This window comes from Felis catus, chromosome F2, assembly GCF_018350175.1.
Source record: "Felis catus isolate Fca126 chromosome F2, F.catus_Fca126_mat1.0, whole genome shotgun sequence".
In the NCBI taxonomy this organism is placed as follows: Eukaryota; Metazoa; Chordata; class Mammalia; order Carnivora; family Felidae; genus Felis; species Felis catus.
The window spans coordinates 6909645-6924682 of record NC_058385.1 but is presented as its reverse complement, the minus strand read 5'-3'; the positions used below and the strand labels follow the sequence as shown (position 1 = coordinate 6924682).

Sequence of the window (15038 nt, the reverse complement as noted above, 5' to 3'; positions counted from 1 at the left end):
TAGGATAGAATTGTGCCAACATAGAGGAAAATCGTAATGTGTGCTAGTTTAAATGTATGGTAGGTACCCTGAATACTATTACTCCTAAAAAACCAACAAGCAAAACATGTACCTTAGGCTCTTAGGCCTGGCTTATTTGCAAAATAATAAAACTCCAGAATAAACCATCTTCTTAACTTCATCTTGCCACTTTTCCCATAAAACAGACGTTGCCTGGGCCACCTTTAATGTCTTTTTGCCAAAGGGAAAAAATTAGGACTCAAGTTTTTCTTCAGCTACATCCCTTTCTGTGATTCCTGTAGTGGCTTCCTCCCAGAAAGAGTTGACTATTTATGTCTTCCGTGGCGATCTTTCAAAAACTTTTAAAAACTTTATTCATTTGTTTAAGTAATCTCTACACCGAACGTGGGGCTGGAACTCACGGCCCTGAGATCACCAGTCGCATGCCCTTCTAACGGAGCCAGCCAGGCGCCCTGCTACTTTTCAAAATTTTGCTAACAGAGTACAGACCCCAGTATATTGCAGTTGGTTATTTTTGTTAAAGTTGACCACTGTTCAGATTCCTCTTTATACCACTTTATACCTCCTTATACCACTTTGGGACACAAAAGTAAAGTGCTTACTAAATACTAGTTAATTATCATCGCAATTTGATAAGAATGGTGGAAAAGGGGTTGGCATCTTTTCGGCTTTCTCAAATCCTATTTCTTGTGTATTGTGTTCAGTTCATTTCACTTGCTAGAGTCTTACGCTTTCGTGTATTTCTGGGCTCATGCAAAAAGAATCATTTGGCCTGTATCAAATACATATCTATCCCTGAAATTTCAAGACATTTTTTAAAAATTTTTAAATGTTTATTTATTTTGGAAACAGAGAGACAGAGCATGAGCGGGGAAGGGGCAGAGAGAGAGGGAGACAGAGAATCTGAAACAGACTCCAGGCTCTGAGCTGTCAGCACAGAGCCCGATGTGGGGCTTGAACCCACGAACCGCAAAATCACGACCTGAGCCGAAGTCAGACGCTCAACCAACTGAGCCAGCCAGGCACCCCAAAATTTCAAGTAATTTTAAGAATGTTCAACATGACATTCCAAATTATTTATAAGCAATCACAGACCATTCATACATAAATAGAATTTTTTTTACTGTTGTATTGCTGCAGGAATGAAGACATTGAAACCCATTAACGTTTAGTTAAAATAGATGAATTTGGATAAAGGAAAAATGGATTTTTGTGTAAGTTTTTAGTAACCCTCTGTAAGTTTTCACAATTAGTCACAGATGAAAAGGTTTTCTTCAAAGGACCACATACTGCATGATTCCATTTATATGAGGGGTACGGAGTGGGCAAATTCATAGACAGAAAATAGATGACGAGTTGCTTGGGCTGAGGGTACGGAGAAACCGGGATGATGGCTAAAAGGGTTAGAGCTTCTTTGTAGGGTGATGGAGTGCTGTAAACTTGATTGAGGGGATGATCACACAGTTCTGAGTTTGCTAATAACCACTCAATGGTACATTTGAAATGGGTGAATCGTATAGTATGTCAATCATAACAGTAAAACTGCTATTTTAAAAAATTAGAGATCAGGGGCGCCTGGGTGGCTTAGTCTGTTAAGCATCCAACTTCAGCTCCGGTCATGATCTCGTGGTTCATGGGTTCGAGCCACATATCCTGCTCTGTGCTGACAGGTCAGAGCCTGGAGCCCGCTTTGGATTCTGTGTCCTCCTCTCCCTCTGCCCCTTCCCCTGCTCGTGCTCTGTCTGTCTCTCTCTCTCACTCTCTCAAAACTAAACATTAAAAAAATTAAAAATATTAGAAATCAGAGACAATCTGGAAAAGACACAGATATTAAAAGTTTTGTTTGAAATTGAAACCTGGTCGGAGGATAGCAGACACTAAAGTTGCACCAATCAGGATATTATTCCTTCCCTATTCCCCTGCACTACCCCCCCACCCCCGTCCCCCCACAGGCTCATTTCCACATTAGCAGTAAATGAATTATCTTCTCTTCCATAGTAGTTAATAGAAAAATGTTCTAGCACATAAACTAATGGATTTATGATTAGTCATAGGACAATTTTAACATCTGACAAGTTCGATTTTAAACCTGATTTATTATTTTATGTCTTATTTCCAACTTGACTTTATAGTTACTTTTGAAAGAATCTTGCTTAAAGCATTGTACAAATCTACTTCAGAATCCTAAATGAGGTGTTTCCTCTCTTTCCACCTTCCTGCCTGGAATGGGTAAAGTGAGTTTTCACCCTCTCTTTCTCACTCTCATTAAAATTAAATGGCAATTAAAGTTTATGGCTGGAATACTGATGAACTTTGAAAAAAGGAGAAAAAAAAAGATAAGTTTACCTTATGTTGATCAAGTTCAAAATGACACTAGAGTAACAGTAAGATGGGAAGAAAGTTTCAACACACAACCCTTTTCCGTTTTCCTAATACGTGTTGGTTGTATATGTTTACCGGATGCTCTTGCTTGTTCATTTGGGAACTTGATAACATATTCCAGAAGAATTCAGCATCACGCTCCGTGGTATTAAATAAGGTTGGGGATTGCATGAACTTGAAAAATATTTGTGCAGGAGAAAGTTCTCATCCGTAGTCAATACGTTATCCTCTTAAATAATTTTCACAAAGGGATTTAAAAGGGACATGACCATGTTCTGCGCAAAAATGCATTCTCTAGTTTTCCGAGGACTCAAAATGACGAAGAAAAGCCTTCTTTGTCTACACATTGAGCTGTACCCTAACCAGACGGCTTTCAGATTTAAGCATGAGTGGCAACATGGCTTGCTTGATGTGGCAATCGCTGGCGTTCTCGGTCAGTGCAAGACCCCACTGCCAGTTCTCTGCGAAGCAAGGCATCACGGCTGTGGGTCAGGGCGGCCTCAGCTACCACACTGAGGGTTAGCAAATGATTTTTACCGGCTGCCGTTTAAACATCTTATTTGTCCTTCCTGCCTCAAAGAGGAATATTTTTCTAAACTTGATTGTGGTTAAGTTTTCTGTCTGGAAACATTTGCCTAGAGAAGACAGAGTTCTTCTAGTTGTAAGCAATAGACCGAGGGCTTACTATTCAGTTCTTAAATCTGTGGGGTTTTCTACCAAAACAAGGAGTCGATTGCAGTCAGAATGCAGCACGGTTACTCGTTTTTGATTCTCTTATCACCCCACACTTCGGGGGAACTTAGTCATTTTTATTTGGGGCCAGGAAAAAAGCAGGTTGCAGCCTTGTAAAAGAATCAAACTTCCTGATAGCTGACTGGATGATTTACCTGTGCCCACTTTAACCTAGTTATGATCTTCCCACACAAAGGGAATTCTCTACTGCTAGAGAACCAGGTAATCCCTAACCTAAACTGAAAAATGTTGCGAACAAAATTTAAGATCCAAGGGAAGATATATTTGATATATTCCTTTTATGGTTCCCAAGCAGAACAAACAAACCGGCAGAAAACATCCACGATGAAAAATTTGAGGCTGAGATTGTATCTGTACTATCCTGATCATTCATATGTGCTCAGATACACACATTCTCTCCATTTCTGATTTTACGTAGTCAATTGGTGCAAGCGAGTTAAATAATTGTTATTCTCTATGCTGCTCTGATTAGTCCGATATGTTAACCTTCTAGTGAATTTCAGAAGACACGGCCTCTTCATGTTGTCAGTTAATATATTTAACTCGGATGAGGTAAATATCAATACAGCAAAATTCTGTTCTGTGATATCAACTACACTCAATAACTCTTTGTTCTAGTTTACAGTCCCAGTTTGAATTCTGACTCCCGAGAGGCAGAGAAATTTTCTAGAAAGGCCAAGTCATTGAATTTTACTTGCAATCGGCTTTACGTGGGGACACTTGTTCATTCCACAAATCAATCACAAAGTATTCGTTAGTAGAAGAAATCCCCCAAATATCTAACAAAATGTCATCTGTTACCAAAAGCATTAATTCTATTTGAAATAAATGCATTTCTCTTAGTAAACACACACACACACACACACACACACACACACACACACACACAAAACACCCCTTGGAATTTTAGAATCTCGTCATTTTGTTGACCTACTTTTTTACACTGGAATCACTTTTATTAAGTTAGATCAAACACAGGCTCTTTGCCTCAACTAAATGGACGTGCTAAACTGGCTCCAGAGTTGATTTGTGGAACTCATTATGGACTTCACAAAGTGTTCAAGGTTGCTTTTCAATTTGTTTCAGCCAGAATCAATAAATCTCTCACCTGGTTTCTTTGCTGCACGTATTGTACTGGTTAATCATGTATATACTCAGCACAGCACGTTAGACCCGGAGAGGGCTTTCGGATGGGAGCCAACTTGTAACTACCATGCTGTTGAAATGCAAAAACAAAGGAAAACTGCTTCTGTTTATTATTAAGGTGTGAGTGAACTAAGAGCCATAAATAATCTTGCTGGCCAGTTTCCAGGACCAGAAGAAGGAAAGAGAAAGAGAGAAGGAGAGGGAGAGGGAGAAGGAAGGAGAGAAAACTAACTTATGAAATTGCTTTGTTGAAGCACCTCAACATTTAGAAAGCTCTTAATGGGGAGTCCCAAGTGTCCAACAAGGAAAGGAGTAGTTGACTCTACAAATACAGAACTTTACTTACACTTACATAATATTGTAAGAGACAGCACGAAATCCTATTTAGAGACTACATATTCAACTTTAAATTTATGTTGGTGAATATAGAAGAGCTCTAGCAAAGAAAACTTTAAAATATCATCTTGACGGGGACCTCTTTCATGCTATTTCATTCCTCTCTTCTCTGGACCCTATTTATATACAGAACTAAGCTTCAAGATTCTAGCTAACTATGGATGGATGTATTGTGTGCTCCAGGGGCCCCCGATCAACCTAGCTTTGTCCCAACTGAGTCAGGACACTGCTTTGGGCCTGGGCTCCATCTCGTCTGGCTGTGCCCCTAATAGCTGTATGGCTCTGGGCTAATCTTCTCGTTTCTTCGTCCATAAAATGAGAGGGTTGCCCAAGATTACTCTTGAGTGCCTCTCAGCTTACACATTCTAGGATTCTGTAATTCTCCATATGGCAATGAGATTTCAAAACTCCTACCTCTCTGATGAAGTAGGGAAGTAAAATATTTCTAAACCTACACCTGCTAGTCTGCATAAAAAGCACCTGGGGGTATGGTAGGTTTGAGGTAACTTGCATTAATCTGCATTTTTACCAAGCAGCCGAGGAAATTCTCACCTGGATGGTTCTTAAGACCTGGCTTGGAGAAGCCTTGCCTTGGGGATTCTTTAAGCTTCTAATGCAGAAAAGGCTGTGAAAATCAAGACTTTTTAAATGATTTTTACCTCCGGGTCACTTTAACATTCTGAATGAAAATAACAGCTTGTGCATTTAGGAAATTAACATATATAAAAGACAATCCCAGGAAGAGGGATAGTAGTCATAGCTGGGGGACAATTTCAAGATTTCAGCTACTAGTTCATGTTGCCTGTTGCAAAGAATGAGTGGAGATAGAGGATTGTAAAACAATGTCTCTGTTTTCAATTTTAGTGGAAATGACTGTAGCAAAATAAATGTTCAAGCTATAAAGCACTGTAATAACCTCACAGTCACTAAATATAAACGAATTATTTTGTATGCCTTAGTACCATGAAGGGTGTTTGGCATTTCTCTTTTGAGCTTTATTCACTTTATTTTCATCAATCTCACAGCTTAATGATGGCGAATCTAGCATTGACCCATCCACTCTCTTTTTTTTTTTAACAACAGTTTTTTTTTTTTTGAAATATGTTTCACAGATCCTACAATTCACCCTTTCAAAATGTGTAATTCGGTGGCTTTTAGTATACTCACAGGTACCTGTGGATTACTAAATTACTAATTAGAATTACTAATTAACCACAGTCAATTTTAAAATGTTTTCATCACCCCAAAAAGAAGCTTTTGTCAGTCTCCTCTCATTTCCCCCCAGACCTCCATAATCCCAGGAAATCACCAACTACTTCTGTCTCTCTAGCTTTGCCCGTTTGGGACATTTCATACAGATGGAATCATATACTCTGTGGTCTTTTGTGGCTGGTTTCCCTGGCTCAGCAAGGCTCATCCATGTTGTAGCCTGGATCGGTGACTTCATTTATTTCTCCGGTTGATTAATTACCTTGTAGGGGTGCGCTACATTTTACTTATCCACTCATCAGCTAATAGATGCGTGGGTTGTTTCTGTTTGGGGGCTATTGTGAATAATGCTGCTATGCACATTTGTATGCAAGTTTTTATGCAGAGTCATATTTTCATTTTTCTTGGGCTGGAATTGCTAGACCATATGGTAACTATATTTAACCATTTGAGGAACCTGCTGAAGTGTTTCCCAAAGTGGTTGCACCATTTTAAAATCTCACCAGCAACGTCCGAGGGTTGCAATTGCTTACATCCTCGCCAATGCTTGTTATTAGCAGTCTTTTTTTTTTAATGTTTATTTCTTTTCGAGAGAGATAGAGAGTGCGTGAGCAGGGGAGGGCAGAGAGAGAGGGGGACAGAAGAGCTCAAGCAGGCTCTGTGCTGACAGCAGAGAGCCCAGCTCCCGGCTGGAACTCACAAGCCACGAAATCATGACCTGAGCCTAAGTAGGACGCTTAACCAACTCAGCCACCCAGGCGCCCCTTATTAGGAGTCTTTTTGATTAGTGTCATCGTAGTGGGTATACACCATCATCTCATTATGGTTTTGATTTGCATTTCCCTGATGAGTAATGATGTTGAGGATCTTTTCATGTGCTTATTGGCGGTTTGTATGTCTTCCTTGGAGAAATGTCTATTCAAACTCTTAAGCCCCGTTTGAAATTGGGTTGTCTTTTGATTATTGAGTTGCCAGAATTCTTTTTATATTCTAGATACAAGTCCCTTGTCAGATATATGATTTGCAAACGGTTCTCCCTGGAAGCGTGGAAGTCGTTCCTTTTGATGTCTGTTTTGTGTATTTTTTCCATTGGTTGCTTGTGCTTTTGGTGTCAAAAATCAGAAAACTTTCCCTAAACCAAGATCATGAACACGTATGCCTATGTTTCCTTTCATGAATTTTATAGTTTCAGCTCTTACATTTCTGTTTGATCCATTTTTTTTTTTAGGATTTTATCTATTTTTCATTGTGGCAAAATACACATAAACAAAACAGACCATTTTAACCATTAAGTTCAGTGGTGAACTTAACCATTAAGTTCAGCAAGCATACAGTTCAGTGCTGTTGAGTACATCCACGTTGCTGTGCAACTCTTTTCAATCTGCCAAACTAAAATTCCCTAACCATGACATACGCCCGTCTCCCTCTCAGCCCCTGGCCGCCAGCATCCTGCTTTCTGTTCTATGAACTTGACTGCCTCCTAAATGAAGCTTATTTCACTTAGCATAACGCTGTCAAAGTTCACCCATGTTGTAGCATGTGTCAGAACTTCCTGCCTTTTTAAGGCTGAATAAATACTGTATCGTATGTATATACCACATTTTGTTTAGGTGTTTAGCCATTTTTTTAGTTAATTACGGCGGTCTATGGTGTGAGGTAGGGTCCAGCTCTATTCGTTCCGTGCGGAAATCCAGCTGTCTCAGCACCATTGTGGCCCATTTTGCCCTAGCACAGAGAAGTAATTGTATTTAAATAACTTTATTATTTCAAAGTCTTGGATGTCAGGGGAGAAACAATCCAAAGACTGTGTTAAAAGATACAGTGTACAGTCAGGGCACGTTGTGTTGTGGGTGACAACAGCATTTCAAGACAAGGTATAAAAAGCAAAATATGAAGATGCCATGTCATTGTTTGTTCCTCATACTCTAGATCTTTCTACCGTTTTCCGTTTACTATTGAAAAGTAAACTGCCCCTGCATGTGCTGCTTTAAGGGAATTGTGAAACTGAATAACGCAAACCATAACTTAAAATAACTCAATTTGTATCATCATCATCATCATCAATATTTAAATACAACAGTTATCGTAAAGCACGCGTATGGACATATGAATTGGAAACAATCATCAAAATCACTTCTATTTCCACTTTGGTGCGGACGTCAGTCGCCAAGAATCCATATATACTTAACTACCAATAGGTGGCGCTAGACATTTAGTCAGAATTTCATTCCTTTTTACGTGCGTCCCGAGAAAGTGTCCCACTGGGAAAGAGACACAGTCTCTGGCGGGGACCTATATAAAATCTTTGGGAGCAAATGGACTCTTTTCAATTAAACTGATACCTTCTTCTGCTTCTTCCTGCTATTCAGGGGGCCCTTTAGGTCTAGGATGTAATGAAACCCTCTGGAATCCACCGAGAAAGAGCCAGGAAAACTTCGAGCCAGGGACACTTTGGAGGGGTTTTTCTTTATTTCTGTAAGACTTAAAGCAAATGTAACGACAGCAGCGAGAGAGCTACATCTGACTCCAGGTTAGATAGTTACAGAACCAAACAAATGATTGAGAACAGGACAGAATTCAGTCACTTGTATGTATTGCCTATGTTTTTATAGCAGTTGTTAATTTGACCACCAGTAGATTAAATATTACGTATACATATATATATGTATATATATGTGTGTGTGTGTGCATCTGTATAAACACACATAACCTATTGATTGTTGTTACATTAACATTGAAAACAAACAATTTAAAAACTGACTTTCTACATTAAAAACCTACACATTACGGCAATATTATATATTGAGCAACTTCATTTTTATTTGTGATGCTTTATACCATTGACGGTTTGTACCTTATTTCAAACAAGCAAGCCCCATGCCATCATTCAATCTGACCTACAAAAAAAGTATAATATGGAAGATAAAGCCACAAAACAGATAACCCTGTACTCTACAACCCATCCCTAGAGTATGTTCACCTCTTTTTGTAAATTTCTTGGCTTTGGATAAACGTGCGAGAATATGAGAATTGTCCCAGAGTCCCGAACCTGTCGTTCTAGAACCTCACCTTAGTCCTAGATCAGTCCAGCTTTGCCAGGCTTTTTTTTTTTTTTAAACCTTTTCCTGGCTTCTGTGAAAAAGAGCAAACTCTTTACATAACAGCATCCTTAGTGAGGGTAAAACTCTTGCATTCTTTATTTCGTCTTTCCTGAAGTACAACTTACTACCGTGGTAGATGTCCCCCCTGCCCCCATTTGGAATATTTTCAGGCATAGCCTCCTACAGGAGAACGTATCCACTATGTTTGTTCCACTACACGGAAAATATATGGCTAGAATGAGCAAAATGTTTTTTAACAGTTCCAGATAATGCAATACACGAAATTCTTTACATTTTTTCCCTTCCAGTGATAAAAGCTAAACATTTAAAATTTCAGATGAGTTAAATTCCCGTCAAACACACTGCGATTTTATTGGTTCGTTTAAAATTGCATTGGTTCGCTTTAAATTTGCTTCACATGACTTTCACATTTACTTTTTAATTTTACTTCACATTAATTCACTTTAATTTACTTTACATTTTTAATGTACTGAACTTTGCAATTTAGGTATGTTAATTTATTTAGCATTTATAAGGAACTATCGTTGGGGCCCTGGGTGGCTCAGTGGGTTAAACGTCTGACTTCAGCTCAGGTCATGATCTTGCAGTCTGTGAGTTCAAGCCCCACCCCAGGCTCTGTGCTGACAACTCAGAGCCCGGAGCCTGCTTCTGATTCTGTGTCTCCCTCTCTCTACCCCTCCCCCCCTCAGGCTCTGTCTCTCTCCCTCTCAAAAAATGAATAAATGTTAAAAAAAATAAAAAATAAATAAAAGACACTATTGTCCTTCTTGGCAGGACTCCATTGGACGCCAAATATACTTACATTTTTATCACACCCCAGGGAACTACTTGAAGGAGAGCTTTTGGTATGCTGGCTAAATTCACATGATTGTTAGTGTTTTTCAAAGTAGGGTTCCTGGGCCTTAGGAAACCTCAAGACATTCTTGGAGATCTATGGATTTTTCTAAGCAATTTAACAGTTTTTGTTTTCGATTGCTTAAAATATATACATATGTGTGTGTGTGTGTGTATATACATATGTATATTATATATATCGTGAAGATAACCACCTCATAACCAATCATTGACAGTTTCAGTTTCCGTGCTCAGACTGCATTCAGACTGGATTAAGCAATACTACTTTAAACACTAGGAAAAAAAAGAAACTGGGTGGGGCCGTGGGGCGCGGAGCCCTGTTAGTAATGCTTTGTTGCTGCTTGGAATCACACTCCTTTAGGTTTTCAAATACGATTTACATGATGCTTAGTATTTTCTAAACATTGTGTAAACTTTCCCAATTTAAAATGAGGTTGGGATACCATAGATTGTTAAAAAGAATTCCATTTCAAAGAGTTGACATTTCTTAAAATGTCAGCGTCTTGAGGATGATCGTTTCTATGCAAATTTTATTTCACCTACAGAACAGGTGCGGTCAACCTAGCATTTCTAGTACCTGAATCGGAAACTTCACCGTGGAAAGGGCTACAGGGAGCGTGTTCCTAAAATCGGTACCAAAAATGTATTCGTCAGCTAGAATGAAATGTGCTACGTAATGTTCTGTTGGTGAAAGTCGTGGTATTTAAGATAAGCAGGGATCGGAAGGATTACCTGGGCCTTCTGCTCTGCGTGCGGAAGGGATCGGATTTGGATCCCTTTTTCGGAGCCTTGGGGCTGAGTAGAAAGAGAATACTGTGTGCGTGCCATACATCAGTGAATAACTCAAGGAGGTCTGGGACCGGGATCTCTCAGCAAACATTAGCACGTCAGCACGCGTGCTTTCATTTTAGAATCTCAGATGAGAGACCGTGGGCCAGCAGAAGGAGTCATCCCACCGTGGTGATCCTCTCATCAGCACACAATTGCACCCGCCGCAGGGCACTCAGGCTGCCCCCCCCCCCCCCCCGCAGGGCTATCGTGCTGGCGTTCTTTGGACCGAGCTGTTCTGAGGACAGAGAGGGAAGCTTTCCCTGGGCATAAAAGATCAGAAGGTATGATTGTTTTAAATGTAGGTGCTAAATGTTCACGCATTCGGCAGAATTTGGCCCCAGATTTGCCCCTGACTACCTACGAAATCACTGGAAGCTGTTCACGTTCGGCAGCAGGGCCCAGCAGTTGGTGGAGGACCGTGTGGCCCTAGGTCAACAGGCTCGTCACAGAAGAGTGAAGCCAAAAGTCCATTAAACCAGAAGGAGCGTGTATTTTCTTTGTGACATCAACTTGAATTTTACATTAAGTAGTAGAAAGACCGTAAGCAACCACACTTCAATGCAGTGTCAGTAGGTTTTAGAGCTGCATGGATTTCAGGATTGTGGATAAAAAAAATGGTGGACTTCTATAAGTTCCACTACTTTAATATTAGTTACATCCTTGGAAAGAATCACTTCGTGGCATCTCAGGATAGCAATTCATAAATTGAGGAGTGACGTATCATGCGGATTCAGCCACCTGATGTCATTCACAATGCGGTGAATTGCTTAAAACTTCCAAAGAGGAAGGTTTTTCGAGTGCTAGCTACAACAATCAAATCTGGCTAAGTTAGGCAAACAAGGAACGGATCAGAGGAATGTGGGTGACTAAAAAATCCTGAAGGACGGGCTGAACCATCAGGAGGGATAGACACTGGAGAAGCAGAGGAAACAGGGTTAATGGGGGAGAACTGGGTCTTGTTATTCTAGTCAAGATGGAGAGTCTGGGTGGAGGGTTAAGAGGAGGGAGGGCCTGAAATCAGATTTCGGCCACCCACCCCAGCAGGGTGCCAGCACCTGGCCGGTAGGTGGAGATGGGGTGATTTCTATCCCTCCGTCAGTCATTCTTTCTGTCCTGTAAGAAGCCACCCACTTCTTGTATTTCCAGTCTTAATCGATAATGCATTATGAACTCAGGGGGAAAGGGGCCAATGAAAGAGGAATGAGTATCATTCACAGAACCTAATGTTTCATTTCTAATCTTGGCCTGCTGTTTATCTATTGTGTGTGTCTGAGCCTCTCGTCTTTGAAACAAGTAATAATGGTGCTCGTTTAATAGGGCTGGGGTGACCTTCACTGTGATGGTGGGCGCAAAGCACTTGGAACAGAGGCCTCTGTAATGCCCACCAGTGTTGGTCCTTCTGTGCACTTATGCTGACCCTAATGTTAACCGTGGCAGATTTCAAACTAAACATCTAACACACAGGGTAAACCTTCAAGTCATTCTGTCGTATGCTTAGCTACCCTTTGGAGGGAAAGCTGTTCCCAAGGTAAACACAGCGAACAGGCGAATGAATAGGTCCACATCAAAGCCGCTCTGGGAGAAGTGGTCTGCTACAGGGGCTGGTTAAAGTATCACTAAGAGGCTCTCCGAGGGCACGGTTTCTTTCATTCCTTCCTTCCTTTCTTCCTTTTTTCCTTCCTTCCTTCCTTCCTTCCTTCTTTCTATACATTCCATTTTCAAAGGCTTGGTTGGGCTCACCAATGCTGGGAACACTTGGAGCTTAGAAGTTTATATTTCAGATATGCTTCAAGATAGTGCTAATTGATTCCCTTCCTTTGAATATTATCAGTTATTTCACTAAAATAAAATAACCTGGTAAAAGATATATATATATATATATATATATATATATTTAAATATGTGCTCCTCTATATTGGGGGGAAAAAAACCTACACCACAAGACGAGAAAGAAAACACACGTTCTGAAAACATGCAAATATGTCAGGAGAGCGGTGGCGTATTTGAACGGGTAACAATCACCGATAGGGAGATTCAGTCCAGTCGTTTCTTAGTAGACTCTGCAGTCTTGCCTTTTTCTCAAAAGGCAATACAAGTAAGGGGTTGCAGAACACCAAATCTGATGAGTTTGGTGGATAGAAGAAGTTCTATTTAGATGAGTTTGCTTCGAAGAAGAAAGGAAGAAAATGCGGTCACAAAATGCTGAATTCTCAAAGAACAGCAACTCCCTCTGAGTCCAAGTGTCCCTACTGCCTGCCAGGTGTCGGAGGATGGACAGAAAATCCCAAGGGCTTTTCCTCCTTGCCTGACTTTGAAGTTGTGGAAGTTAAGAGTACCTCCTGTTCTCAGTGCACAGGGCAAAGTGGGGCAAGGGAGGGGGGGTTCCCACCCCTGGAAGGGGCGGGAGAGGAATCACGGTGGAATGCGCCTGCTGGGCCTTGCCTGTGAATTAAAAGCATGCAGTGGAGACCCAAGGTGCAAATGTTGCTAGAAAAGTATCCCTGGGAAGGACTGGTATGACACTCCAGGACCACTGGCAGCCTCATCATGGTATTTACTATTTTCGGTGGTGAAGGCTTCGGGTTTCATCCAAGAAGCCCTTAATGAGGGGTGGCTATAGAGTCTGAGCATCTCAACTCCCACCCCACGAGGAGAGATTTCTCTACCACTGGGTGATCTACTTTCTCTAAAATAAGCAACCGGATAATCCCCAACCTAACCCAGCCAAATTGCGCTATTCAGCCTGCCGGATGATAAGAGATTAGCCAAAACGGGCCTCTTGTGAACAATCAAAGTAAATCTGAGGAATGTTTAAAGATTCAAGAGGTATAGACTGCCAGGCTTTGGCGTGGGCGGTGACAGGGCAGGTCACTCAAGGGACTAAGAGAGGCCACTAAGTCTAAGGATGACAGGGCTCAGGACTCCCATTTAAGGCCACCCTTGTGGTGGTGCCCCCTGGGGAAGGGGGAAGGAGGGACAATGGATGGAGGCCACTGTACTGATGTCCCTTGGGGAACAGCCCCCCTTGAGAGGGGCTGGACTGTCTCACTGTAGAGAGATGAAAACGTTGGGCGCCGGTGAGGGCAGCCAAGCTGGGAACAGGGACGTGTACAGAGCCATGGGGTGGACATGCGGAGCTGGCTCAGTTGAGAAGGAGGCTGGTCACCAAGAGCACTGAGCACAAGGGCTGTTATATCTCTCTGTTGATTTGTTCTCGGGGCAGCCCAGACAGGGACGGTCCTATACAAAGATACTGATCACAGCCAGAAATGAATCAGACATCTGGAAATGCGGCCTATTTCTTGCTGAAACATGTCCAAACTGCTACAACTTTCTCATAAAGGCTAACGTAAAAAACTCAAGAACGTTCCTTTTTTTTTTTTTTTCCCCAAATTATTCCACAGATTGCGTCCCCTCTTAGCCCGAATAAATGTCCTTTGGTTTAATTTTTACACACTATGAATGTGTTAAGTACCCATCTGGCCTAGTTTCGTTCTCCATAATTCACGTGTGTGTGGACTCACCCGAGGTTGCCTCAGATATCCTGCGAGAGGGGTGCTTGAGTCGCAGAGTCAGGTAAGCTTCTGACTTAGGCTCAAATCACGATCCCACAGTTCATGAGTTTAAGACGGCATGGAGCCGTCTGCTGTTAGCACAGAGCCCACATCGGATCCTCTGTCCTCTCCTCTCTCTCTGCCCCTTCCCCATTGGTTCTCTCTCTCTCTGTCTCTCCCCCTCTGAAAATAAATAAATAAACTTAAAACATATATACACCCTGGCAGAAAGGCCTGAGTTTTTCTTGTTCCCTCAGTAGAACTCCTGGCCAGAGTTGATGAAATTAGACCTTCAGATACATTTTAACTTTGATGTCTATTATAATAGTGTCAGACTTTAATTCTATTTATGAAAGGAAAACCAATATGATTATTATTGAGCAATTCAGTAAAATAATTCCTGATGTGAAAAGGCGGAGTTTAGGGTCCTGAGTTTGCAGAAAGGACAGCCACTTAGACCATGAGAAAGATACTTAAATCCCTCAAAGCAGTTTTGTGTGTATAAACTATATTTTACTTTTTAAAAAAAAAATTTTTTTTAACGTTTATTTATTTTTGAGACAGAGAGAGACAGAGCATGAATAGGGGAGGGGCAGAGAGAGAGGGAGACACAGAATCTGAAACAGGCTCCTGGCTCTGAGCTGTCAGCACAGAGCCCGACGCGGGGCTCGAACTCACATACCGCGAAATCGTGACCTGAGCCGAAGTCAGACGCCCAACCGACTGAGCCACCCAGGCGCCCCGACCATATTTTACTTTTAACAACACA

General features: G+C 41.3%; 1 non-coding gene across 1 annotated transcript; it reads right to left on the bottom strand.

Annotated features, from left to right (window-relative positions):
• Positions 1 to 960: 960 nt before the first annotated feature.
• Positions 961 to 1045, bottom strand: TRNAR-UCG. Its single transcript has one exon. It is a non-coding gene; the product is annotated as a tRNA-Arg (tRNA).
• Positions 1046 to 15038: the final 13993 nt, after the last annotated feature.